We start from the raw sequence: 26,521 nt of genomic DNA on the forward strand, positions 1-26,521 counted from the left end.
GCGCCGCACATCTGCGGCGTACCATCGCGCGACTCCGCCTCGAGATCAACGTCTTAATAGCGCGGAGCTCCGAGCTATGTCCTGCCGCTGTACCACCATTCTGCGCCATGAATGCTCTGTTGGCTGCGGCCGCGTCGCAAGACATTGAATCCAGCTCAGCCGAGAACCGCAGAGAGCTCAGTTGTGTCCTCGCACAGCTCTCACACCAACTAGGCCCCTTGGCGTCGGCTCACTCGGGATTTGCGCCTCCCGTCCCACCACCGCCGGCAGCGGCAGTTTGCGAACTGCCAGAGTTCAACGGCTTGCAGGACGATGCCGACGATTGGGTGGCGACTGTCAACGATATCGGGGCTCACGAGGCCTGGACGGAACCGCAGAAATGGGCCGTGGCGGTAGAGCGCCTTAGGGACGGTGCCGCGGCGTGGCACAGGTACGAAGGCGTGAGGCAGCAGTCCTGGGCAGGATGGTGTGCAGCGCTGATTGCCGCTTTCGGCCGGGTTCCCTACGGCTCCAGTGAGTCCAACTCGAATTCCACCGAGGACGGAGCTCAGGAGGGGTACCACCTCGAGGCTGCAACTGCGAACTGCAGCTCACCGGAAGACAGCTACGCAGCTTGGCCTGGTACAAACGCCGGACTGACGCCACGCTGTGACGCTGCCTCGGTATCCGACGCCATAACATCCCTGCCAATGGCCGAAAGCATTTCGCATCCCTATCTGTCGGAAAAGCTGCCCCCTTGCTCGCCATCGCCTGAGCACTTGGAGGCACCGGCCCGCATCGTGCTGGACGTTTTAGAACGTAATGAAACGCACATGCCCGCGGATTACACCAAGATCCTCCCTGACCAGACGGAGGCGGATCTGCACGCTTTGAAGCATTCACTGGCTGAACGAGAGAGCGCTACCAACTCGCTAAAAGACGTCTCTCCGGGAAACACCAAGGCATTTGACACGTCTGAGATCGTCCTCATTGATGACCTGCCTGCGCAGCACAAGTCTGTTGCTTTTGGAACGGCTTGTGACGAGGATGTTCCGGCTGCACGCAGCGCGGCTTCACGGATTACTGGCTTGAGAACGTCAAGAAGCCATCAAGTGACAACGCTGCAAAAGCACAAGCCACGTCGCAGGTCAGCGCAGAAACCTAACTCCACGTTGACGCAGACGTCTAGAAGGACACTCAGACGCCCCTCGACCTGCTGCAAAATGCGCAGACGGTCGCGCTTGGTGCTGCATATGTTGCGTTACCACATCCATCATTTCCTACCCTGTTGTCGAAAATGTGGCGCAAAGGCCAGCCTTGCGCGATGCACCTGCGACCATGCCTGCACAGTCAGAGCCGCCCGCCAGAATTGTCGCCGAGAGAACTCTTCGCCAAGCCGCATCATGTCACAAAACTTCGACTGCCGCGAAACTGCTAACTCCGTCCACCAGAGGAAAATGAGACAGCTTTCCCTGCCAAGTCGCAGCGTGGCCGAGGTCGTAGACCACCACGACACAGTGAATGTCGTCCCCCAAAGTCGTCATCGGCAAAAGTTCAAGCCAAGCCCAAGCGTCTAGAACAACATAGCGAACGGCCACGGAGACATAGCCAGTTTCGGCCAGCGGAATTATATTTAACAAATTTCCAGACGAAGTTTCAGCGTGGCCGAGTCCGGCCACTCCAGACAGTCAGTGCCACCCACCAGAGACATTGTCGTCAGCCCACCGCACCAGCAGTCATGGCCGAGTGTGATGACCAAGAACGACGCTGGGCTTCGGGCGTGCGGGCAGCATGCGGGAGGTAGAGAAAGAAGAGGCAGACAATAGAACAGCTAGCCCAGGATCGGATGCTGTGTCTGTCTCTGTGTCTGAGTTCACTACAATATATATATATATATATATATATATATATATATATATATATATATATATATATATATATATATATATATATATATCCCGGCAGTACCCATAGGGTTCGCTGTTGCCCTCACCCTAACTTGGTCACAAAACACAATTTATTGAAGTGTTTTTTAAATAAACCAGTAAAAGAACCTGTGATTTCTTGCACATTTGCACATACACGGGTTTTTCTTCCAGCGGGCCCTCTGGTGCAGTTGGCGCTGGTGAATCGAACCCACCTTATGTTTTCCTAGAATACCGCTTGAATATGCTCTAATGGTAAGCTCGCAATTGCAAATAAAATGGTTACCTAGAGATATTCGAAAAATCAGTGGAATCTCCATGTTGACTGCGCGGACTAAAGGTCCTTCACGGTGGTCTAGTCGTAACGGCACACCACTGTTGACCCGAAGGTCGCGGGAACAAATCCCGGTCCCGTTGGCTGCTTGTGTCGTCCGTTTCTCCCTTTGTCCACATTTTTCGCGCAGTTTTTACAGAATACATTACCCACTCGCCCAACAGTCTGTTCTTCTAAGTTATATTCTATAGAGGCGGAAATGTTTGAGGACCATGTACTTAGATTTAGGTGCACGTTAAAGAACCCCAGGTGGTCGAAATTTCCGGAGCCCTCCACTACCGCGCCCTTCATGATTATTTTGCCGTGGTGGGACGTTAAACCACAGATACTATAATTACTATTATTGCGCAGTCTAAAGATGTCAAAGTGTCTTCATTTCACACCGCATCTGTAAATCGACAAATCAGCAATAGCAAAGCAAACCAATACTTACGGTAGTCATTTTGGCTTGTCTGAGCACCTCAGAGGCATGGCTGTGACAATTAAAAATGGCGATAGCGGCAACTACAGCGAATATTCGCATCCTAGGACAACAATAATGACGCCCTGTTTTGTGTGAACGGGAGCTCCTTGATAGTCCGCCGTTTAAAAATATTTGAAAAGCAGTGCTGCTCAGGTTTCTGGCAAATACGCAGTACTTTCCACCCCTTTTGGAAAAACACAGGATGTGATTTCAACACACCTTGTACATATAATGTTCTGTGATATTGCATTAGGTACATTGAGGCCATCTATACGCTCTGTCTACTTTCTTGTTGCAATGTGAAGTTTTTTTTTGTTGTATTTTCGACATACATGAAGCGCACGTGCTCATCAAAATACACATGGCGCGAACCAACCTACTTGTTCCATAAAGCGAACCTTAGAGTGTGGAATAGCTGTTTCTGCTAAAGCTTGTGTTTGTACAAATATGATTATAGTTTATAAGCACAGGAAAGATACAGCGAAGTGAGCAAGGTCGCGGATGTTCGAACCCTATGTCATATTTATCTTGGGATGAGTTGGCATTTATTATACTTTCTGGAATGTTCGAACATCCGACGGATATAGCCACAGCCGTGAAGAAATTGTAAACATCCTTAAACACGTAGAACGTGCGCGCTGTGCAGTTGTTTAGGACCACCATGACAAACAAATGCTGCAGTTTTCTTACCTTGAATATGAAATCAGGTGCAAAAGGAATATAGCCTAAATACTTATGTTCTGCCTCAAGAGGACCTACGCCATATATTTGTGATTGTAAATACTAGTGTAAGAGGTTCATGTTCGTTTCATAAAACTTCTTCGTTACACTTATACAAAATGTTTCTAATTGAAACATTGTTTGTTGTTTGAATCATAACTATTTGTGGGTAATATAATTATAATGGCACCTTTCGATATAGACGATATTTCATTTACTACTTTTCACAGTGAGAGAGCTAGTTTCAGCCAAGAGGTTTAAATCGCTGGCAGCCTTTCCCAATGGCTTCGCTCCGCGGTTTTTTGTCCAACTATGGTCTGTTTCATTTGCCCGCTATGAAGCTGCCATGTGTAGGAGGTGGGCAAGTACACCCCAAGTTGCTAATTGCAGCTTTTATCTCCTGGTTATCCGCGTCGATGTTGGCCTTGATCACGTAGTGCTTGCCAACGCTCCGGCAAATTGAGGCCGGCAGGCCACCCATGCCGCTTAAGTCCATCTTGGCCACCTTGGCCATGGTATCTCTGCGTACCTGGACGTTGTGTAGCCAGTTAAGTTATCAAATACGGGATGACATAACACGTCGTCCTCAGTGCCGGGGCAATTTGCGTTATAGCGGTAGACGTCCGCATTGTTTTCGTATCGCCGTATGCCTTCAGGGCCTTTAGCAGCGGCTTCTTCGCGTGTCAAAAAGGGCTGTCAATCAGTCGGACGTCATCCTCGGTCAGCATGAGCCTTGTAAGAGATGAAAGGAACACTGCGTCAATCTGGCGGACCACGTGGACGAGTGGATGGTAGCCGAGCGTCTTCCAGGGTGTTCTGGCTTCAGCTCCCTCACTTGACTTGCCTTTCAATGTGCATGTTCACTGTTAATGTGTCGGTTGATACTGTATTACCTGTGGCGCATACCCGCATGACATGAACTGTAGTATGTGGGTATATGCCACACGTGACTGAGCGAAGGTGTTTTATGACGCCACTGGCATTTTGCGTCATTCATGTCATGACCAGTAAATCGTGTTCGTCATACAGGGACCCCCTACTATGCAATTTTGGCATATCACAGCTAATGCAGACGACCAGGAGAGCGCCTAGACGTGGGCAGCTAGAGAGACAGATACGTAGATAGAAGCGGTCAAAGTGCCTTAGGTTTGCTAAGAAAAGCTTCGCACTTAGAAACCGTTCTACCACGCTTAAAAGGAAAGAAACAACCTAGTACGTGTAGCTATTGACTTGCGCTGTATTAGAGATTGACAAGTACAAGCGGTATCACGTTAGATAACGAAATTTGCTGGTCTACACCTATACCATCAATATGTTCATCACTGTTAAAAACGATGTGATTGCTTTGGAGGAAGCTTAACATTGCGCAACCTAATGTCAAACTTCCCGTATATTACGCTTGCGTTAGGTTTACGCTTGAATACGCCTCACTTGTATGGGATCCACACAATAAAGGCGACATTGTACAAACCGAACGTATTCACAAAAAGGCATGACATGACACGAACTTTATTTCATTTCTGCGGAACTCAGATCTAGAGAGCCGGATATCTCCCAAAGATGAAGCCGGTGGCCTCGCATAATATGGGACCAGAAGTCAAAGTCCCGCCGCGATGTCGTGGGCCCTCTGGACGGCCTGGAGTTGAGAGTGGAGTTTGCTGGTCTTCAGGTATTCCTACCATTGCTCTTTCGTTATGGGTGGAGAGGCGTTAAGCGTTGAGCAGAGCACGTGGTAAAAAGAGCTTGAGTCATGACCACATTTAGGGCATGACTGTGAGTAGTCAGGATGAATACTATTGAGGGACCGAGGAGTGGGATACGAAAGGGTTTGCAAAAATTGGGGGACGCTTAAGCTTCGCCTTTAAGAGTTGAACGCGATAGCGATATTCTGTTCCTAGTGCGCAGTTCGAACACCACGAGTGTTTAACAGAATGTGCGCACTAAGGTGTGTGCCTTATGTAATGGGTAGCATGCTTTAAACCAGGAGCACTTATGCGCGAGAAACTTTTTCGAAGTTGCGATGCACCCACTACGTGGTCTTAAGGGAATAGGCGCAGTAATGTGCGTGCCTTTTGTAATGGGTGGCTGTCATTAAACCACCAAGTCGTTACGACATTGACATGGTGTGACACCCGATGGCAATGTACGCTTGTACCATGCAATATTACTGCGATATTACATCTCGTATTGTGACACCTGTATACAGGACGCGTATTTTTGGGAAGCATCAAAGTTACTTTCAGCGCAGCTCCAAGCAGAGGCGTGGCTGTGTGGTAGAACACCTGCCTGCCACGCAGCGGGCCTGGGTTCGATTCTCACTCGGACCCAACATTTTTATTATTTATTTTATTTGCAGCTTTTTCGATTTTTCGGTCACGGACAAGATGATGATTTTTCGCTCACAACCATCGGCCCCGACGCCGACGGCGGAATTTCTGCGATACGAGCTCTTTAACGCTATCGCGTTAAAAGTCTGCGTGTGCGGGCAATGCCTGATATTTTTTATATGTATCGCAGACGTGACTCTGTCAATTCCCTTATTAGTCAGTCTGGTACTCGATCACTATAGTATCGTAGAAAAGTTAGTAGTCTTGCGTTTTTACATAAATGTCACTCCGCAACTGTTGGACTAACGATCATAAGAAAACCTTTCTATACAAGAAGAACTCAGCATACTCATGGTAGAACATTGGAACCGATTTTGGCTAGGAGTAGCGCATATAAGAACACCTTTTTCGTAAAACACTCTCGGAATATTGGGAAAAGAGAAAACTCCAACCGAAAGTTATTTTACGATACCCGACGTTTCGAAGCCTCACCGGCTTCTTCAGGGGTGAGAAAGGCTGTGGATGTACAGCGCTTATACAGGGTGTTTCAGCTAAAACGCACCAAGTATTAAAAAGTTAAACATAGGCGTTACGCGTCTCCAATGAGCGCAGTATTGTTCTGAGCCGTATAAAGCCTGTCAGAATATTCTTTACAATCCGCCAAGCTCGCCAATTAACAAAGATTGCTTAATAAACTTTTTAAATAGTAACTCGAGAGAAACATTTTCAATACAAAACGTTTAGCGCTTATTCAGAAGCATCAAATTTTTTCAATCTCTGGTAAGGTGACTCCACTGATTAATTTTTTGTGGCCTTTCTTTAAAGCGCACAAATTTCAAAAAATACCACGTGACTGCCGCCTACCGCATGGTGCTTTTAGTGCTCTCAAATATAAGTCGAATGAATTATCGAAGGCTGCTCAGTGCAAAAAGGTCGATTGAACAGGCTGCAGTGACTGCGGTGAACGTTAAGTGATGGTGGGATCGTACCGCTTAAAAATGCTTCGACGAAACAGCGGCCGCCACATGCGAATGCGATAAGGGACCGGAGGCAGCATTCGACGCAGCACAGGGACTTTTTTTTCTTTTCTTTTCGGGCCACCAAAAAGCATTATGGAGTGGGAGAGGACCGCAGCCTGTTCAATCGATGTTCGTGCGCTGAGCAACCTTCGATAATTCGTTCAACTTACATTTGGGGGCACTAAAATCACCGCGCGCTAAGTGGCATTCACGTGGTATTTTTTTGAAATTCGAGCGCTCTAAAGAAAGGCCGGAAAAAATTATTCAGGGGAGTTCTCTTACCAGAGATTGAAAAATTCGATGTTTCTGAATAAGGGCTACATTTTTTGTATTGAACATTTTTCTCCAGAGCTAGTATTTAAAACGTTCATTAGGTATTCTATTAATTGCCGATATTGTAGGCAATTAGTATTGACGGATTGCGAAAAATATTTTGACCTGCTCTATATGGCTCAGAACAATATTACGCTAATTGGAGATGCGTAGCGCCTACGTTTAATTTTTTCATTCTTGGTGCTTTTGAACTGAAACACCCTTTATAGGTCTTCTTGTCGTGTGTGCGCGGTTCGCCGAGATTTTCCGCAAGTTTTGGCAGTAAAGGGAGGGAAGTTTACCCGTGGTACGGTTGATGTTTCCCACTGCCTGATCTATGTGCCAAGATTCCAGGAGGAGTTGCCGCCGAAGGTTGCTTCCTGTTACCAAGATCACCGCAACGTCAACATTCACGCGGTGGTTACACTGCTCGCAGAGCTCTGCCACTGCGCTCCACTCACTGTTCAATCGACAGAGATCGCTTCTGTGCTGCCGCATTCTTTCCTTAAACTTCTTAGTTTCCGCAATGTAGGAGGCGGGCCGTTGGCGCACGCAATCTTGTACGCAACGTCCTGCGCTTCTTCCACAGGTGCGCGGTGTTTGGGCCGAGGTATCATGTTGCCTATGGTGGTGGACGCTTCTGGGCGGCGTCGACCCCTGCCTTTCTTATGCGGGTATTGCCTGACTGGCGCCCGCGATGTAGGCAAGTCACACGCGGCGTCGTTGCGGCGCCACTGGTTTCCTGTTTACCCGTATTTTATGTTGTGGGAGGCTCTGCGGATAAGTGCCTCTGTGTAGCCGTTAGTACCGAGGCCACGGATTACTTTCTCCATACAACAGACAGCTAGGAAACATCAACTGTGCCATGGGGGCACTGCCCTCGTTCTACTGCCAAGGCTTGCGACAAGTCTCGGGAAACCTCGCACGCACGGCGAGAAGGCCTACATACCCACTGTACATCTGGGCCTTTCTCACTTCTGAAGAAGAAGCCGGTCAAGCTTTGAAATGTCGGGTATCCTAAAACAAATTTTCGTAGGAGTTCTCCTCTTCCTGCTGTTCTCCTGTTTTATCGTTATGGCACATACCTAGAAGAAAAGGGCATGCATGCTTCCTCAACGAACTTATTTGTTTACTTTGGATGCACAAAACACACGAAGACACGGAGGAAACATGGAGGGGACAGGCTGACAACTGCCACCTGAAGTGGCACGACGCCTGCCTGCTTCTTCGGGAGGGTTAACCGTTGAGGAAAGGATGATAGAAGAAAGGAATAAAAGAAACGAAAGAGGAAAGAAAAACAAAACCAATAAGATAAACCTCATTTTTATATGACATTATTTTTACCTTCTTTTAGAAGCGGAGCTCCTTGTTGGACCTCTAAGCCTTCCAACTGCGGCGCGGTTAACATCGAGCCAAAAACACGTCTTGCAAGATGAACCGCTTTAATGGAACTAGAAAAAAAAAAGAAAAGAAGAGGGCGAGCCAGCGCTGCTACGTGAGCACGCGTCAGCTCGTGAGGAGCGTCGATAATAATGATGTTTGGTCATCTGTAGACGAATGACGAAGAAAAGGAAGTCACAACAGTCTGCCGCGCCGACAGATGACGTTAGTTGGCTTCCAACGGGTAAAGTAGCTGTACGGGCCGCTTCACAACAGAGCCGTCGGGCAAGCACAAAGAGCAGGTCCTGACAATGCTGTCGCGTCCGCTGATCAGTTCCTCTATGCGGGCCGAACTCCACAGTTGCCTTGGAAGCTGTTTATCCCCGAGTAGAACTACGTTGCCTTTCTTCAAAGAGTCATTTCTTTTGGCTTGGTTGGATGTAAAGTTCCTGAGTTCATTAAGGTACTCTGTATGCCAACGAGACCAAAATGCTTGCAAATCATCTTCTCGCTTGCTCCAAAGTTTCTTCAGTGCATCGTTGGTAGACTCGGTGTTGATTTTCAGTTCGTAATGTGGTAGCGTTGTCAGTCTCCTTCCCCCGAGAAAATCTGCTGCAGATAGGGGGTACGGTTCATCCACGTCGTTGAACACGTAAGTCAAAGGTCGAGAATTCACCACGGCCTCCACTTCTGTTAGTAGAGTAACTAGCTCTGTCCGACTGACAAGCCGTCGTCCAAGCATCTTCTTCAAGCAGGTTTTTACAGAACGAACGAGTCTCTCGTAGAACCCGCCCCACCAAGGAGCGCTCGGGCAAGTGAATTTCCATTGGATCTTCGAGGAGGAAAAGAAAGCGCGTACGTCGGGGTGTCTTATCGTTCTCCAAAGCTTCTGTAGGTCCTTGGACGCTTTGACGAATGTTCGTGCGTTGTCGCTGTAGATAGTGTGACAGAGGCCCCGCCGTGATACGAATCTCCGCAGGGCGCAAAGAAAATTCACTGTGGTCAAGTCTTCAACCAGTTCCAAGTGAACAGCTCTTGTCACCGCGCACGTAAAAAGAGCGATGTAGGAGCGCTCGTGGGGATGCCCTTTGATGTATAGTCGCCCGGCAAAGTCAACTCCACTCACGAGGAACGGAGGGGCTTGAGTAGCACGATCCTGAGGCATACAAGGTGAAGATTGCTCAACAGGTTTACTCTGTAGGCGTTTGCAGATGACACACCGTCTTATCGTTTTCTTCACAGACTGTCGTGCTTGAAGAATCCAAAATCGTTCTCGAACTTGAGTCAGAGTGTCTCGAACTCCCCCGTGGAAGACCTTTGCGTGAACATGATTGATTATCAGCATACTGAGGTGTGAGTCTTTTGGTAGGAGGATGGGATGGCGAGAACTGTACGAGTCGTCAGCCCTGGGAGCTTTTCCTTGTATCCGAAGAAGCCCGTTTTCGTCTATGAACAGTCTAAAATGTCCAAGTGGACTTTGTAAAGGGAGCGGTTTCTTGCTCGCGACAGAGTCTGCTTCTTTACCAAAGTGAGATCTCTGTTCCTCTCGAAGCAAATAGCACTCCACTCCGCTTGCTGAATTTCCTCAGCAGACAGCTCCCCAGACCTATCATTTTCCTTCTTCAACCTTTTAGCATAACGGAAGACCCATGCCGTTACTCTTAAAAGATTGGTGAGGCTGCTGAATCGTTCAATTTCAATCAGCGATGGCAGCAATGGTCTCGTATTAACAGCATGGATACTGACCTTTAGTTCTGTCTCAGCTGCCTCGAGCTTTCCGTTTTCGATGTCAATCCTTCCCCCGTACACGGGCCAGCACGTATCAGACATTGCAAGCCATGTCGGTCCAAACCACCACAACTGCGACTGCCTAAGTTTGAGTGCAGACTAGACTCGAGTGAGCAAATCGGCGGGGTTTTCTTTTCCAGGACAATATGGCGATCTGGTATACTCAAAGTTCTGATTTCTTGCGTCCGGTTCCGCACGAACTCCTTCCAGGTAACGGGATCCTTGTTAATCCAGCAAAGTGTAATCTGGGAATCGGACCAAAATGTTGCTTCACCAATTCCAAGGTCGCAATTCTTCACGATGTAGGCGTACATTCGGGCTGCAAGCAATGCTGCCATCAATTCCAGCCTCACTAGAGTGACCGTCTTTAACGGCGCAACTCTGGTCTTTGCCATCAGTAGCATAGTCCGGACAGTGCCACTGTAGTCGGCCGCACGAAGGTAGGCTGCAGCCCCGTATGCCGACTCGCTTGCATCAGAAAAGATGTGGAGTGCTGCCTTTTGGTACGGGCCTTCTCCGCCGGCTGCTAGGAACCTTGGAATACTGAGGTCACTAAGCATGGTTACCTCCTTGCTCCATTTCAGCCAGACAGCAGACAATTTGGGTGGCAATGTCTCATCCCAGTCGAGGTTTTCCTTCCATAGATCGTGTAAGAAGATTTTCGCCCGTACTAAGAAAGGTGAAAGAAACCCCAAAGGGTCGTAGATCCTTGCAACAGCCTGAAGCACAAAGCGTTTTGTAATCCGATGCTCCTGTATGAACTGGAGGATATCCTGGGGCTTGAACGAAAAGGTATCCGTCTTCTTGTTCCAATGAAGTCCCAGTACTTTCAGAGGTCCAGAAGGTGAGCAAAGAGATTTTTCCTGTGAAGTGATTCCTTGTTCGAAGGCGGCAGATACTACAGGATCGTTGCTGGCCCACTTGCGAATGTTCATGGAAGCTTGCGTGAAGATCTCAATTATTTCTTTGTGCATCTGGATAGCTTCTTCAGCTGTGTCGGCTCCAATCAGAAGATCGTCCATATATATGGAGCTTTGCAATCGTCGAGCTGTCACAGGATAGAGGGTTTCTACGGACCTGAAGTGGTGTTTCAAAGTAGCAGTCAGTAAGAAAGGACTTGAAGTAGCTCCGAAGGGCACTCTAGTCATTCTCCAAACTTCTATTTCCGGCATTGGGCTGTTCACTTGTGGGGAAGTTTTGAACCACAAAAAGCGGAGCGCATCTCTGTCTGGTTCTCTCAGGCCAATCTGTAGGAACGCCTTCTCGACATCGGCATTCATCGCTACCTTGTAGCGTCGGAAAAGAAGCAGTAGGGTCACTACGTCAGGATTTAGATTTGGGCCAGCTTCCAGGTTATCATTCAAGGATTTTGCACCAGATTCGTGAGAGGATGCGTCGAATACGATGCGTACCTTCGTAGTAGATCGGTCCTCTCGTATTACAGCTCGATGTGGCATATAATACAGGGGTCCAAGTGGATGCTCTTCTGTTTCCGGTACTCTTTCAGCAGATCCTTCATCGAGGTACAGTCTAATAGTCTCATCGTATCTTTTCAAGAGCTCGCTGTCCTTGTTAAGTTTCTTCATCAAACTATGCAGACGTTTGGTTGCAACTGCATAGTTCTCTGCCAGGTCAACCCTTTCCTTCCACGGTAGCGCGACTTCGTACCGATTGTCTTTCTTCTTGATGTTGTTCTCGAAGTTTTCCAGCACTGAATCGGCGACCTTCGTTTCTTCGTGTTCGGCCTTGATCCCGATACTTTCAATATCCCAAAACCGAGTCAGAAGTTTCGAGATGTCTTGCTCTGTCACCGTGGCTCGAAGGACTACGACACTGGCACTCTGTATTACGTTGGTTGTAGCAGACAACGGCCCTTGAACAGTCCATCCCAGTCTTGTCTCGACAGCTTTCAGCTTTTCGTGCACAGGCTTCACGGTACCAGTTACTAGATCCCAATAATAGTCTGAACCAATGAGGACCGCAATCTGTTTGTCTTAAACTCCTTGCAGAGAGAGAGCTTGCGTATCCAATTGCATCTTGTTCATTTCTCTCAAAACGTTTTCTTCTGGTACTGGAATGCATTCACTGCATATTGTGTGCACCACCAGCGCATCGATTGAAATCGGAATTTCCTCTTTCCCAGGGAGAATCGATATTCGCACCCTCTGCATGGTTTTCCGCGCGTTTTCACCACCGAACACGCCTACGGTCAACGTCTCCTCTTCTATTACTTCGCAGCCAAGTCTTTGGGAAGCTTTCGCCGTAATGAAGCTCCGCTGACTTCCGCCATCGAAAAGGACTTGGTAGCGACCAGATGTTTTGGTTCCTAGTATGGTGGCCGTCAGAGTCTGCAGCATTACGACTGAGCTTGGCTGCTTGGAGATTAGATTGACCGATGCAGATAGCACCTTCTCCTTGTCGCTTCTGATCTCTTCCGATGCGCAAACGGATGTTGCGTGCCTTCTCGCACACTTTCCACATTTCAGCCGGATTCTGCAATCTTTCGCCAAATGGCCCTGCTTTAGACAACGGAAGCATCTTCCGGCTTTGGTAAGCATCTCCTTTTTGAGCGAGAGGCTGATCTCCTTTTTATCACAAATTTCAGCAGAATGTTTTTCGGAACGGAAAAACAGGCACTTCTGCGGACTACTAGCTGAGCTTTGTAGAGCAGCTGTCATGGAAACGTCTCGTGGATGGCTGGGCTTTAATCCTCCTTTCTCTGGTGTGCGACAACTTCTGTGTATCTCTTGTTCGGCCACAGCTTCCCGACAAGTCAGTTGAAGGTCGAAGAATTCCAAAAGCATTTGAAGCTCGTTATCTTCTGTATTCGAAGAAGCTGCAGCTGATGATGATGCCTTGCGCGCCTCATGAAACCGAAGTACCATGTCAGTCGGGAGAACTCTTAACAGGATTTCTCGCAGCATGGTGCAATAAGTTGTCGAGTTCGTGCCAAGCGCCTTGAGGCTTCGAATATGAACCTGTACTTTGTCGTACAGTTTCCTCAGCTGATGGACGTCTGCTGATGATGACACCGGTTTGAGGTCCAGCAAACCTTGTAGATGATCTTGAACGATGATCTGTTCATCTCCAAAACGCTTCTTTAAAATTTCAATGGCGTCTGCATAGCACTCTTCCGTAGCTTGCAATCCAGATATAGCTGAGGCGGCTGCTCCGGTCACCAGACTGCTCAAGTAGTTGAACTTGTCAGCTGTGCTCAGCTCGCTGTTGTCGTGAACTGCTGATGTAAACTGGGTCCAAAATCGCGGCCACTGTCTGCGGTTCCTGTCAAAATTTAGGAGTTCTAGCAGCGGAAGCTTGCTCTTGCCGGAAGGTAACGGGTGAACGTTAGTAGGGCGTGGGGTTGAAGGCGACAGACATTCATTCAGTTTGACGCGTAGGTTCGCTGTCAGGGTAACAACCTTGTCACGGTATTTTCCAGCGTCTAACGTCTCGCTGTCTAACAGGTCGTCTGGCGTCTCTTCAAAAATCGCCTCATCAACTTTCTCTATCTGTCCGTAAAAGGAGCTGATTCGATCGAGGAGTACACTTACAGTAGCTTTCGTGACCTCTCGATTCTCTCGCAAGTTGCCTTCCGCCTCGGCCAACAGGACATCGAGTTGAGACCGCAGGCTGTTGCGTCGTCTAAGCTGTCGTTCCCTTCTGCCGCACGCAGTCGGGGAATCTCGCCGAGGTCGCAGGCGCCGCGTCTTCTTAGCTGTCGCGGCTCCGTGCGTCGATGATGTCAGCGGTGTCTAAAGGTCCCGGGTTTTCGGCACCATGTGTTGGACCTCTAAGCCTTCCAACTGCGGCGCGGTTAACATCGAGCCAAAAACACGTCTTGCAAGATGAACCGCTTTAATGGAACTAGAAAAAAAAGAAAAGAAGAGGGCGAGCCAGCGCTGCTACGTGAGCACGCGTCAGCTCGTGAGGAGCGTCCATAATGATGATGTTTGGTCATCTGTAGACGTATGACGAAGAAAAGGAAGTCACAACACTCCTTATAGCATCACCTGGTCGGTCGTCGTTCATCCGGCGTGTCCCCGCCGTCGCGTCTCCCGTATCATTCAATAGATGGCGCCATCCCATAGAGATGCATGCAAACTACAGTTGGGTGACGATATACTAGATGGCGCTGTCCCATAGATATATAAAAAATAAAATAATAAAAAATAAAACATTTGAAAATAAAAAAATAAAAAATAAACAAAATAATCAAAATAAAAAAATTAAAAAGATCAAAAAGAAAAAAGGAAAAAGGAAAAATAATCAAAGTGGCGTATCGTTTTGATTACTGCTGGGCGAAACCACTGAACATTTCACGGTGTAAGCATGATTGCTTCAGGAGCTTCGCCCAAGCTCTTCATCATTCACCCGTGGATATGCTGTAATTCTTTTTTATATAATATTTGCTATTTGAGTTTCATAACATTCGAGGAAGCTCTCAACTTCATGTTGGCTGGAAGAGAATTGGGTTTGCTCCTTGAAAAACACATACCTAGGCGCTAGGTCTAAAAAAAAATTATGCACAATGGATCTAGATCCCTAGCTGAGGAGTGATGGCCCAGAAAGGTCTCGCAGGGCAACCTCGTTAGCAGGCAGGAAATACACGATGGAGCGATTCAATGGCTGTAGGGGAACCATCAATTTACTTCCTGTAAAGAAACGACAAAATTCAACTTCATACATCCCGTTGTGTCAGTAGAGAAAACAAAGGGCGCTCCTTCCTCGTTGTGCACTGAGCGCAATCAACCTGGACATATACATCACTGCATCTGGTCATGTAAGCGCTTTTGCTCCGAAAGGGAGAGACTAATGAACACTATGAAGAATTGAGGGTTTCCCCACTGTTGCCGTGAAGACGTGTTTCGGGCAGGTGTGCGGGTGGTTCGCAAGGAAGTGGCTGCTTGACTTTGCTTTTTCTACGAGATACACGTTTAAAGGGACACTAAAGGCAAACATTAAGTCGACGTTGATTGCTGAAATAACGGTCCAGAAACCTCGTGATGCTGCTTTCGTGCCAAAGAAGTGCTTATTTTGAAATAAAATCTCGTTTTAGTGGTCCGCATCGCGTTAGCGCACTTCAAATCACCCGCCTGAAAGCGATCTTTCTCACGTCACTGTTGCCGTGCCCAACGTTACCCGCCTTTACTGCCTGGTGGCGTCCACTGGCGGCGTGCACCATTCCGGCATCCGGCAACATCTCATGCATGCGGTATTTTGTCGAACTTTCTGTCAGAGCGACTTTCACGAGCGTGCGAAACATACGCGGTAGTACGCGATACCGAAACTACCACTGAGATGCGACAGCGTGAGCGAAGCGGGGCGCCGGGCGAAACGCAGTTCGGCGAAAACGGAACTTTTGAACCACACGCGCCGTTCCGCATCTCAACGCCAAAGAGGTTCTTTTTTCCATGAATCAAACAGAAACGAACAAGCAGCATTTTATTACGTGTCTTGATGCACGGAAGGATCTGTTCTATATTGCAGCTAGTTTGATTACTAGTGATTAATTGTATTCAGACTCTCCCACGTCATCGGGATCACTTCCAAAATGTCCCACTCGTGGCGCTCATTGTGTGATAAATTTAGCTTAATTTCTCGGTAAGTAGGGCACAGCTGTTGATAATACTGCCGTTTTAGACGTTGTCATACATTGAGCTTTCACTCTGACATAAATTATTATTTGCCTTTCATGTCCCTTTAAGTGATGTATGGTGAGATGCTACATGGAACGATTCGGTCAGGCGGGGCAATTGGCGGCCAGGTCTGCCAGGCTAACCCCGCCTGCGGCAACATCTTCACTGCTACCACCACCAGCACCAGTATCATGAAGTAACAAGTGCCATGTGCAGGTCTCCGCGTGCAGGACTCCGCGGTGCCGTTCGTCAAATGTTTGCCCTGTCGTCCACTGGAGTTGTTGCGACGTGAAGACATATTGATCAGGACGATTGCTCTTGCCAACTTTTCGGCTTTTCGATTTCTTTGGAGCGACAGATAGAAGAACTGCAATGAATAAGGGATACAGCTTGCTTCATTGGCAGACAGACGCATCCCCTTTACCTGACAAAGATCTGTGATAGACACGGGCCAAATCTTAATGAAGAAGGGTGGGCGATTAACTAACTGACTGAAGGAGAAGTACCCGATAAAACAGCATACAAAGGTTCAGAAGACGACGGGACCAAATTGGACTCACAATAAAATGTTTACTTCAACAAACACACATAAGTATCCTCCTTACTGGGGCGCTAAAGTTAGGTGATTCTCATCAAGACGGCGGTAAATTGGAAATGTTCCTGAAGCAAGCATTCCCGTGTTATACCAGTTTCGTCCTGTCATCATCTATCATATTGTACGCTGTGCTTTAGCTGATAATTGAATGCGAATCACGTAATCTTACCGCTGTGCGTGGTGGCAATTTTCCGCCTGCATGGAGGAAAATTGCCAAAAGTAGTGAAAATGTCACTATTATTCTGAACCGGAAACTTGCAACTGTAGCAAGATTATGAGTGTTCGACAAGCCTCACGATATTAACATGCGAAGTAAAATTCGCATTCTTGAATAACTATGGTAGCACAAGGTAACGGGACACAAGAAGAACACGTGTTCTTCTTGTGTCCCGTTCTCGCAGACGTCACATTGTGACGCAGAGCCTCTTGAAGGCGGAGCTTAGCCCCGAGTGCTCGAAGGAAAGATTGAGGGTGAAAGGCGTAGTGGAGGAGGAGGGAAGCTAGTTATTATACGTAGCTCCCTTAATAAAGGGTGTTTCAACTGAATTATGGTGCCAATGATTTGCTCCAGTAATGGTCTTAGCAAAAACCAAATGTCAAAAAACCGCTTCAGGGACCTTTTAGGAAGAAGCTGGAAATATTACAGAGGCTGGCGGCGCGTTTTCTCTGTTCAACGTACCGAAAGAAGGAATCGGTCACGCTGATGTTACAGCGACGCGACTTACAACCTCTTGAACTTCGTAGAAATAAATACACGCTGAGGGTATTTTAACACGAAAGCGTTTTATGCCGGGGTCCACCACGGCTCCACTGACGCATTTCCGTCACGGATATCACGTTGTAAAATATAAAGACTAATATATGCCAAAGAAAAAACTATAAGAAGGACTTCCGACACCGGGAGTCGAACTTACGACCTCTCGATCGCCAGCGCGAAACGACTCCGCCACAGACGGCATGTTATCTGCTATGCTAACGGCGAGCTATTTATGTACACAATTCAGCGGTGGCGGTACTTAGAGATCGGCGGTACAGCGTGTTTTCGTTATCACTAGCGAGATGGCGCGAAGGGCTCGAAGAGCGCGCTTTAAAAGTCGTCCCCCACGAGGATTAGCGCGCGCCTCGACAGGGCGTGGTCGCTTGTGCGGGCGCTTATCTCGTGATCTCGGTGGTTTGTACGTCTTGCGCTCTGCCTGCAAGTTTCCGTTCAGAGCACGAAGGTCACCTCGTTCACTGCAGCGGCCGCTTTTGCAGCGCGCTGCTCACACAGAAATAAGATACAACTGTGACAGTTCGCGCTCATCCAGTGTACGTTCGTTCCGCGCGTCCTCTCTGCTTGAGCAGCGCATTGCAAGTTTCGAGCGGCTTGCCGTTCTTTGCGCAACATTACAATTTGATGCTGTAGCATTCATTCCTTCGCGCTTGGGGCGAAAGAATGCACAACAAACGCTCAACTACGTCTTTGAAGACACGTTTCACTTTCGTGTTATACCGATTCCTATGACAGAGGGATCAGCCATGTTTTTTACAGATAATGCATGATCAACTTATGATTGATAAGCTCAAATATTTACACTCTCAAGGCAAAAAAAAAAACCGAACTAACCGCGATTGCGTCATAAAACCATACCGAACAAATATTGATACATTTCGATATTTTTCCTTCCGAGATGTCATAGATGTTGAACGAACTACCAAACAACATTGTTGCTTTAAAAGATGCCATCGACTTCGAAAATGCTGCCGAGGCGCATTTACAGGATTGTTCAATTTAATTTTTTCAATGTCAAGTGAGTTTAGCGACTTCATCTTCTTTGCGCGTATTTGGAAATGTCAGTGAAATTTGAATTGTTTTTGAATTGGTATTTAAGGGGAATACCTGTTTCATTGTGAAGCGACGAATATAAAGCAACGTTTTGTACCTTGTACATTTTTTATGCACGTATTTGAATTGTCCTCTCTGTCATGACCCCCTATGAGGGTTCACAGTACTAATAAATAATAATATTAATATTAAAACAATATGTTTGAAGGGAAGTTAATAATGTCTCTGATAATTCCTCTGGTAAGCATTGAATCGAATCGGCATATTCGGGAAACATAGCAATGAACACGTCTGGTCACTATGGGGATGAGTCCGCACATGTGGGCAACATAACAGTCGACACATAATAGGCTTCAGCACACCCGTATTTATATATTTATTTATTTATTTATTTATAGATAGATAGATAGATAGATAGATAGATAGATAGATAGATAGATAGATAGATAGATAGATAGATAGATAGATAGATAGATAGATGGATAGATGGATAGATAGATGGATAGATAGATAGATAGATAGATAGATAGATAGATAGATAGATAGATAGATAGATAGATAGATAGATAGATAGATAGATAGATAGATAGATAGATAGATAGATAGATAGATAGATAGATACTGCGATCTTACACAAGATCTTGGCAGCGTGGTACATATGTAGGTGCATAAAGCAGAAAAATAACAAAGGGAAAAACAATCAATCAGTCTCTTCACACCGCTTAGAGAAGGAAGGAACACAAAAGGGAGAAGGCAGGGAGGTTAACCAGACAGCAGTCCGGTTGGCTACCCTACGCCGGGGGAAAGAGAAGGGGAGTGGAAAGATGGGAGAGACAGAAAGAGAGGGGGGGGGAGCGAGAAAAGAAGGGAAATGATCAATAAATGAGCTGACACGTATGTGGCGGTGGCACTGTACAACAGTCATAGGCGTTCACAAAGGCCCGTAGTCCTTAAGAAGCACAAAAGTGCTTTAACTGCCTTGTGGGCCCCCGAGCGATGGGGACGGTGCTCGAGCAGCATCTGCACGGAGAGCTGCCGATCGTCCTATCGTCACATCGCATCAGAAAGAGTTTGTCTTTCAGAGGCGAATCGAGGGCTGCGGCATGATCGAGTTGTTCCTGAGTGCTGCAGAAGCTTTAGAGAACGAAACAAAAAGGCAAGTGACGTTACTCCAACAATTTCCAATTAAACAGGCAATCAATTAGCATGAGTAAAGAAAAGAAAAAACAGAATGCATGAACAATCTCAGCGAGACAAAAAAAATCTACTGAAGGTGTGATGAAAATTGCGATTGCGCATCCTGTGTCACAGTTTTATCGGGCAGTTTGTTCCAATCAACTATTGTCCTAGGAAAAACGAATACTTGAATCAATTGACACGTGTAGTCAATTGGGTTACAGCTAGTCAATGTTTGTGCCTGGTAGCGTAACTTGTTGAATATGCGAGAAGTTGAGACTTGTCGATTGGGTACTCGCCTTTTATTAGCTGAAAAAAGAATTTTAGACGACATACACGATTTCGATTAGCTATAGCAGGTAGGCCGCTTCGAGACATTAGGTTAGTGATTCAAGTGCGGCCATACGTATTGTAGATGTATTGTATTGTAACAGCAGCGAAGCTGTTGTTAGGAAATCTTTCCTTGTCCGGCGAACGAATAAATTTGGTCGGGTATGCGCCACAGGAATCGGGAAGCGCCACTACCGACTAACAAGGTAACCAAATTTCTTCGTGAGGAGAAACTCCGTCGGTCGTGTAAAAAACTATCATCATCATGAGCGCAATAACTCGGCCGGCACGCGCTATCTTTGTCCTCTTCTTCATCTTCTGTTTCGTTCTCTGAACGAGTGCGTCAATTTACCCGGCATGGGATGCAATAACTCGGATGCGCTAGAAAACGAGTACAAAGAGAAAAGAAGAAACGGAGAATGAGAGAGAAAGAAAGAGATAGAGAAAAAGAAAAAGGTAGAAGTAGAGAGAAATAAAGGACATAGACATAAAAATATAGAAAAACATAGAAATACACAGGGAGAGAAATAAACAGAAAGAAACAGACACAAAATAGAGGTAGAAAGAGATAAGTATAGAGAAACAAAGAATGAGAGAGAAAAGCTAGAAAGAAAGAGGAAGCGAGATAGAGACCTTATGCAAAATCTGCTGCCATCTAGCGGCCGCCGTGCGCGTTTCCGCCATGTTGAAGGCTAAGCGCGCTCCGCATGTGTACACACGGAGCGTGCGAACACACGTGTGGCGGCTGATAGGAACGGCAATGCCGACATATTAGGCAGTTTTCGAAGCGTACGCTAAGTTAGCGTTAGCGTTTGCGGCCCGCTATTTCCGTCACTTAACGGGAACCCGCAAGCGGTTAGCGTACGACGCATGCGCAGTTGCGCGAAAAGCCAACGCAAAGCTTTGCGTACGCTATTGGAAAGCTCCCTATTTTTGTGTGCCGTGTTGCTCAGATCGACGAAATTGGGGTGCTGAAAAAAGGTTTACAGGAAACTAACTTCAATATTATTACATTTCCTCGCCGCCATCGAGAAGCGGCAGATCGTTCCGTTGCTCCGGCTGCTGCTCACGACTAACGCCGTGTTTACGTTCGCCGTTCTTAATAGATGAGGTATGTGACAGCATTGGCACTCATCATAGAACACTCTTTCGTGTCATTTTTGCGCCGTGTGCTTGCAGGCACAGATAAACCAGCTTTGAAGCTCGTAGCCACGAGCCTCAAAGCTGCATCGTGGCTACTCGCGCATGCTTGCGTTCCTGTTGACACCATTAATTTGTTTATTACATTGCGATAACAATTACATGCTAGACAGGTAGCTCGCGCGTGTCATCGATTCTCAGCGAACGGACCGATTGCGCAGCCTGTTGTTTGTAGTTCGTTTTCAATTGTGGACTTTAACAAGGTAGCATTTGGTGCGATGCGTTGCGCGCATATTGCTTCACTACGCGTATTTTACAAACATTTCATGTGCTATCACTGCCGAATTCAGAGGGGCGGCCCGGATGGCCTGACCACCCTCCTTACTTCTTTTCTTTTTATTTATACTCCAAGAAGAGCACATATCAGGCTCTCCAAGAAGGTGATCCCCCTTCGGAAAAATCCTCTATCCACCTCTGTATGCTATGAAATATTAGCAGATTGATGCTTGTGTGAGGCACTTTTCATATGAAATTGAAAAAAATGCTGTTCCGGCAAATGTGTTGTTACACTTGACCGTGGGTGCGCTACCGCTGATTACGCGCTGAGGTGGTTTCGCAAAACTGCCTTGCGAAAACGGGTTGAAATAGTAAGGCGCCATATAGGCCCCGAGAGAGACGATGGGAACGCGAATATTCTTGGCGTATCGTGTTATTTACTGGCACATGGCGGGAGGATATTCAATAAAATACCAGCTAACCGGCACCTACTTTTTGGAGCCACTATATCGCTTTTCATGTTCACTTTTCACGTGCATGAGAAGTTGAAATTTTTCACATTTTAATCGCGCGGTAATTCTATACATAACATACGTCGGTGATTACAGCAGCGAAATATTTTTTTGTTTCAAAAATAAAAAAGAGGACAACGTTTTATTTAAAATTAAATGCACAATACATCTGGGTGACATAAGCTGTCCGTTATGAAATACGCTTTGGAATGGGTCAACAGCACTTTCCTACCTTCATCGCTGTGCCGTGACGCACGCTAAAGCTAACGACGCTTTATTCGCTACACTGATAACATACAAAACTTATAACCTAGCGCAAAGTTTCATTCACAACGACGACAGGCTTACATGTGACTCTGTGACAAACTTCTACCTTTTTCGCGTTGTGATTACACCTACTAATTGTCAACCTAATAACTGGGAAATGCCGGTTACGTGTACATGCCCTTAAACACTCATCTGACGTTTTCATGCCTCGAATGCTTACTACCAAAGCAGATACAAGCAAGACGAAATAGCAGCGACAGCAATAGGATTCGGACGCAAGCCTCCAATATGGCGTCGAATTGGTAGCTTCGTGAAACCTCCGACAGATGGCAGCAATTTTGCACAAGGTCTATAGAGAAAGACAGGGAAAAAGATAGAAAGAGCGAGAAAGAGAAAGAAGTAGATGGTGATAGAAAAAAAGAAATAAAAATAACAGTGATATAAACAGATAGAAAAAACAAAGAGAAATGGAAAAAAAAATGCAGTGGCTTAGCTCAGCTATGCCAGGATATACGTAGTGTTAGCAAAGGTTCACCTGATTATTCATAGCTTTTCAGATTGTCTGGGATTATTAGCCTTCTTCTGTTCATTCTTCGTACGCTGAACCGCTAATTGCCAGGCAGCTACTTCGGGATCCGATGAGATAAGCTTCTCGGCTCTTCTGCGCCGTTGAGCAGCATTTGCGCTCTCCTTCTCCATGGCGTTACCCACCTGCAAACGCCAGTCAGAGGCGCTATCAAGCGGCCCCAGCACAGTGTCAGACGGCGACTGCACAGCGAAGGCGAATAGCTGCGCGCGCGCCGGCGCCACTGTGCCTGTGGCTACAACGTCACTCCTCTCGAATGCGGCGGAGAGCAGCAGCGGCGAGCCGCGCGCGGCGGTGGCGGAGTCCGCGCGCGCGCCGGCGCCAGCGTGTCTGCCGCGCCTACGACGCCACTCCTCCCGAACGCGCAGACCAGCAGCGGCGAGCCGCGCGTGGCGGTGTCGGAGAGCGCGTGAGATGCCAGCTACGGTGACCCAGCTGTGTGACATCACTGATCCTCGCGCATGCGCAGCACGGCTCGTGACCCTACACGCGAAATTGGCTCCGGCTAGGCAAGTGTAGCTCACGCTACAAAAGGGTAACAAGGAGAGCTGCCCAGCTCCGGTCTTCCTTCAGACTTGGCACTACTAGTGCGAAGCTGCCTTATTGTTTCGTAAGCTTTTGAATTTTGCAATATCAGTCTTATTCAAAATATAATAAGAAATGTATAAGCGACACGAAGAATAAGTAGGGCATGTATATAATAGTGTACTTAATCTAATATGAACACAAATTTCTTAATATAGTATGTATGATATAATGATACATATAATCAGTGGGACATACATATAATAATTGACTTAATGTAATATAAACATAAATTTCTTTATAATTTCCACCAATTCCGCTGTCTTCTAAAAAATGTTTGACCACTTTTAATGCGTACGTATGTAAAGCTCTCGTTGGCCATGGGCCCAGAAGTTTTTTCATACTGAACGGTCTGCGGTCTAAGGCCATTAGTTCCGATTTATGACGGCGTCTGGGTGTGTCATGATGTGGCCAGTCCAGAAGAAGGTGTCATACATCTTCATCTACAAATCGACATTCTCATGCGGGAGTTTCAGTTCTGCCAATTCTGTGGAAGAAACGTTTCGTGTATGCGGTGCCTAGCCTTACCGGTGAATAAGAGCTTCCGTAGTTCTATCTAAAGCTAGCGTAATTTTGAATTAAATGACCGGATCACTATGGTATAAATCGCAATTCTTTAAACATTGGTTGAACCAACAATTGTCGACAAAAGTACACAAGAAACAAGCGTTTGTCCCTTGTGTACCTTCCTTGTGTGCTGTGTCTGTATTGCGCTAAGTAATTTTTGTCAGTATGCCCCAACTAGGCCCTCAAAAAGTCCCATCAAGAATTTTTACTCATTCGGAAAGATGTTGCCTCTATAATGCCGTGCAATTAATTTTTAGAGATTGTCAGAGAAACCGTAATATCTCTTCGATGTGCTTGTCGTGCCGCTTCACGGGTAGCTGTGTTCCAGGTATCCACTCGAGTTTCGTCTCATGTTTCGGCTGGCTTGCTTTTATGAGCTCTTTAAGCGTTTCGTATGCTATACTATCACTGATTACCGTCTTGTTTGTGGTGTATAGTGCTGTTAATGCGGCCTGTGAATCGCTGAAAACTACCCATTTCCTCGAGTCTGCTGCAGAGTTTATAAATTTCATAGAATTCATAATAGCGAATAGCTCAGCTGTTGTAGATGACGTCGCGCGAGTTAAATGATTCTTGAATATTGAGATGTGGTATAATAAATGTCGATGTTGAAGAGGTTTTAATATTGAAGCCATCTGTGTGAACATGTATGTATCCTGGATACCGCATATACATGGTGTTTCAGCTAACTTGCGCCAAGTATACTTTTTAATTTCGTGCACTCTAGAAAAAAGCTGGAAAAAAATTGAACAGGGCAGTTATCTTAGCATAGATGAAGCAATTCGAAGTTGCTTAACAAAGGTTACAACTTTCCTAGTTAATAGTTTTCGTTATAGTTACTGTTTTAAAGGTTAGTTAAGCAGTTTTTGTTAATTACCCAGCTTATCGGATTGGCTGTTATACTAGCATGGATAAAATATTCTGACGTTTCACAACAAGTGCTACAACTTTTGCATCGAAGATTTTTCTCTAGAGTCAATATTTAAAAAGTTCATTAAGCAATCTTCGTTAATTGCTGAGCTTAGTGGATTGGAAAAAATAATCTGACGCGCTCTATATGGCTCAGAACATTACTACGATTATTGGAGACGCGTAGCGCCCATGCTTAATTTTTAATACTTGGTGCTTTTTAGCTGAAACACCCTGTATATCTGGTAATATGCTAGCTGTTAAGCAGCTCAAATGAACATGTCTCTTTTTCTGATGACACCACTATTGACAATTCGATGCTTGGTATTGTAAGCAGCCACGGAGGATAGTCAACTTCAGAGCTCCAAAATGTATTTATTGGTAATATATGGAGATTACTCTGTATTGCTTCATTAACAGTGCTTTTATTTTTTCGTCATATCTCCAGAGCCAATGCATGGTCTTTATGTTGCGCCTATAGGCGAAAAAACATGGCTGATCCCTCCGTCATAGGAATCGGTATAACACGAAAGTTAAACGTGTCTTCACAGAACTAGTGCTTATTGGGTAGTGGTATATGAGAGCTTGTACAATGTAAATTCGTGTTTGGCAGCTATAGCACCGTTTCACGTGGATGCTCCCATGTTGACAGCATGTCTCTATCGCGACGACTAACGCCCATGATCCTTCTTAAACCGTTGTAGTAGCTGACGGTGTGAACATATATTTGGACACAGCGAATCGTGAATCCCGCGTAAGGATGATATCAACAAGCTCATAATCAACACTGGTACCCGGTATGCTCTTCTTCAAAGCGTCGTCAATTAAGGAGAGAAACGGCACGGTGTGCGCTTTCTACTAATGGGTAGCCGACGCCTGTGCTCATGCATACATAACACACACTGCGCTTCAGCAACACGGGAGGTAGAGGTTCGTAGCCTGAGCCGCAAACGCGTGCGTCCCGCCGGCCTCTGTCTCGCAGGCGCGGCTCTCGCTCCACCAAGGCACGACATTCGTCCGTAGAAATCGCGTCCTTTCTGCAACACATATTGCAGCAGTTTTGTTAGTCGGTGCTCTCGCAACTGAAGCAGTCGGCCGCGGAGAAATCCCGTTGGTGCACGCGGAAGCTGCACTACTCCCATGAGCCGACGCACGCTAACACGAAGCCAAAGGCAAAGAATGTAACTGCGTCAAGGGTGCCTCAGCGACGCCAGCGCGGCCACTCTACCTCTCTGGTATCGAGACGCTTTAACCATTACCTCCGATATCGCGTGCAATCTCGGAGGAAGCGCTAGTAAGTGTCGATCGTGAAGCATTACTTCTTGTCACACCTCACAGACGGCGGCACCGCCCCGCTCCGCCCGCCGCGAAAGAGAATGTGTGAAAGATATAAGGCCCGTTCGCGCCGTATCTAGCATCTCCCGAGTTAGCTTACTCGGTAGGGCGTCGGCCGCTTGCCGTCGCGGTCGCAACGTCGTGGGTTCGATTCCCAGCGGGGTATCTTTTCCTTGGTTTTTTTCTTTCTCACCAGTTGGCGTCCATTTTGTCAACGTCATATCCGTGACGGATGTACTTGGTGGAGCCCGGCATAAAACACTTTCGTGTTAAAAATGCCGGCATGCTTCTCTTGTTCTCATAATTGAAAAGGGTGAGTGGCGTGTCTCTGCTATTACAAGGCTGCTGGAGCCCCGCCACGGTGGTCTGTGGTTATGGCGCTCGACTGCTGACTCGAAGGTCGCGGGATCGAATCCCGGCCGCGGCGGTTGCATTTTCGTTGGAAGCGAAAATGTTTGAGACCGGTGTCCTTCGATTTAGGTGCATGTTAAAGAACCCCAAGTGGTCGAAATTTCCGGAGCCCTTCACTACGGCG

This window comes from Rhipicephalus sanguineus, chromosome 8 (assembly GCF_013339695.2).
Source record: "Rhipicephalus sanguineus isolate Rsan-2018 chromosome 8, BIME_Rsan_1.4, whole genome shotgun sequence".
In the NCBI taxonomy this organism is placed as follows: domain Eukaryota; kingdom Metazoa; phylum Arthropoda; class Arachnida; order Ixodida; family Ixodidae; genus Rhipicephalus; species Rhipicephalus sanguineus.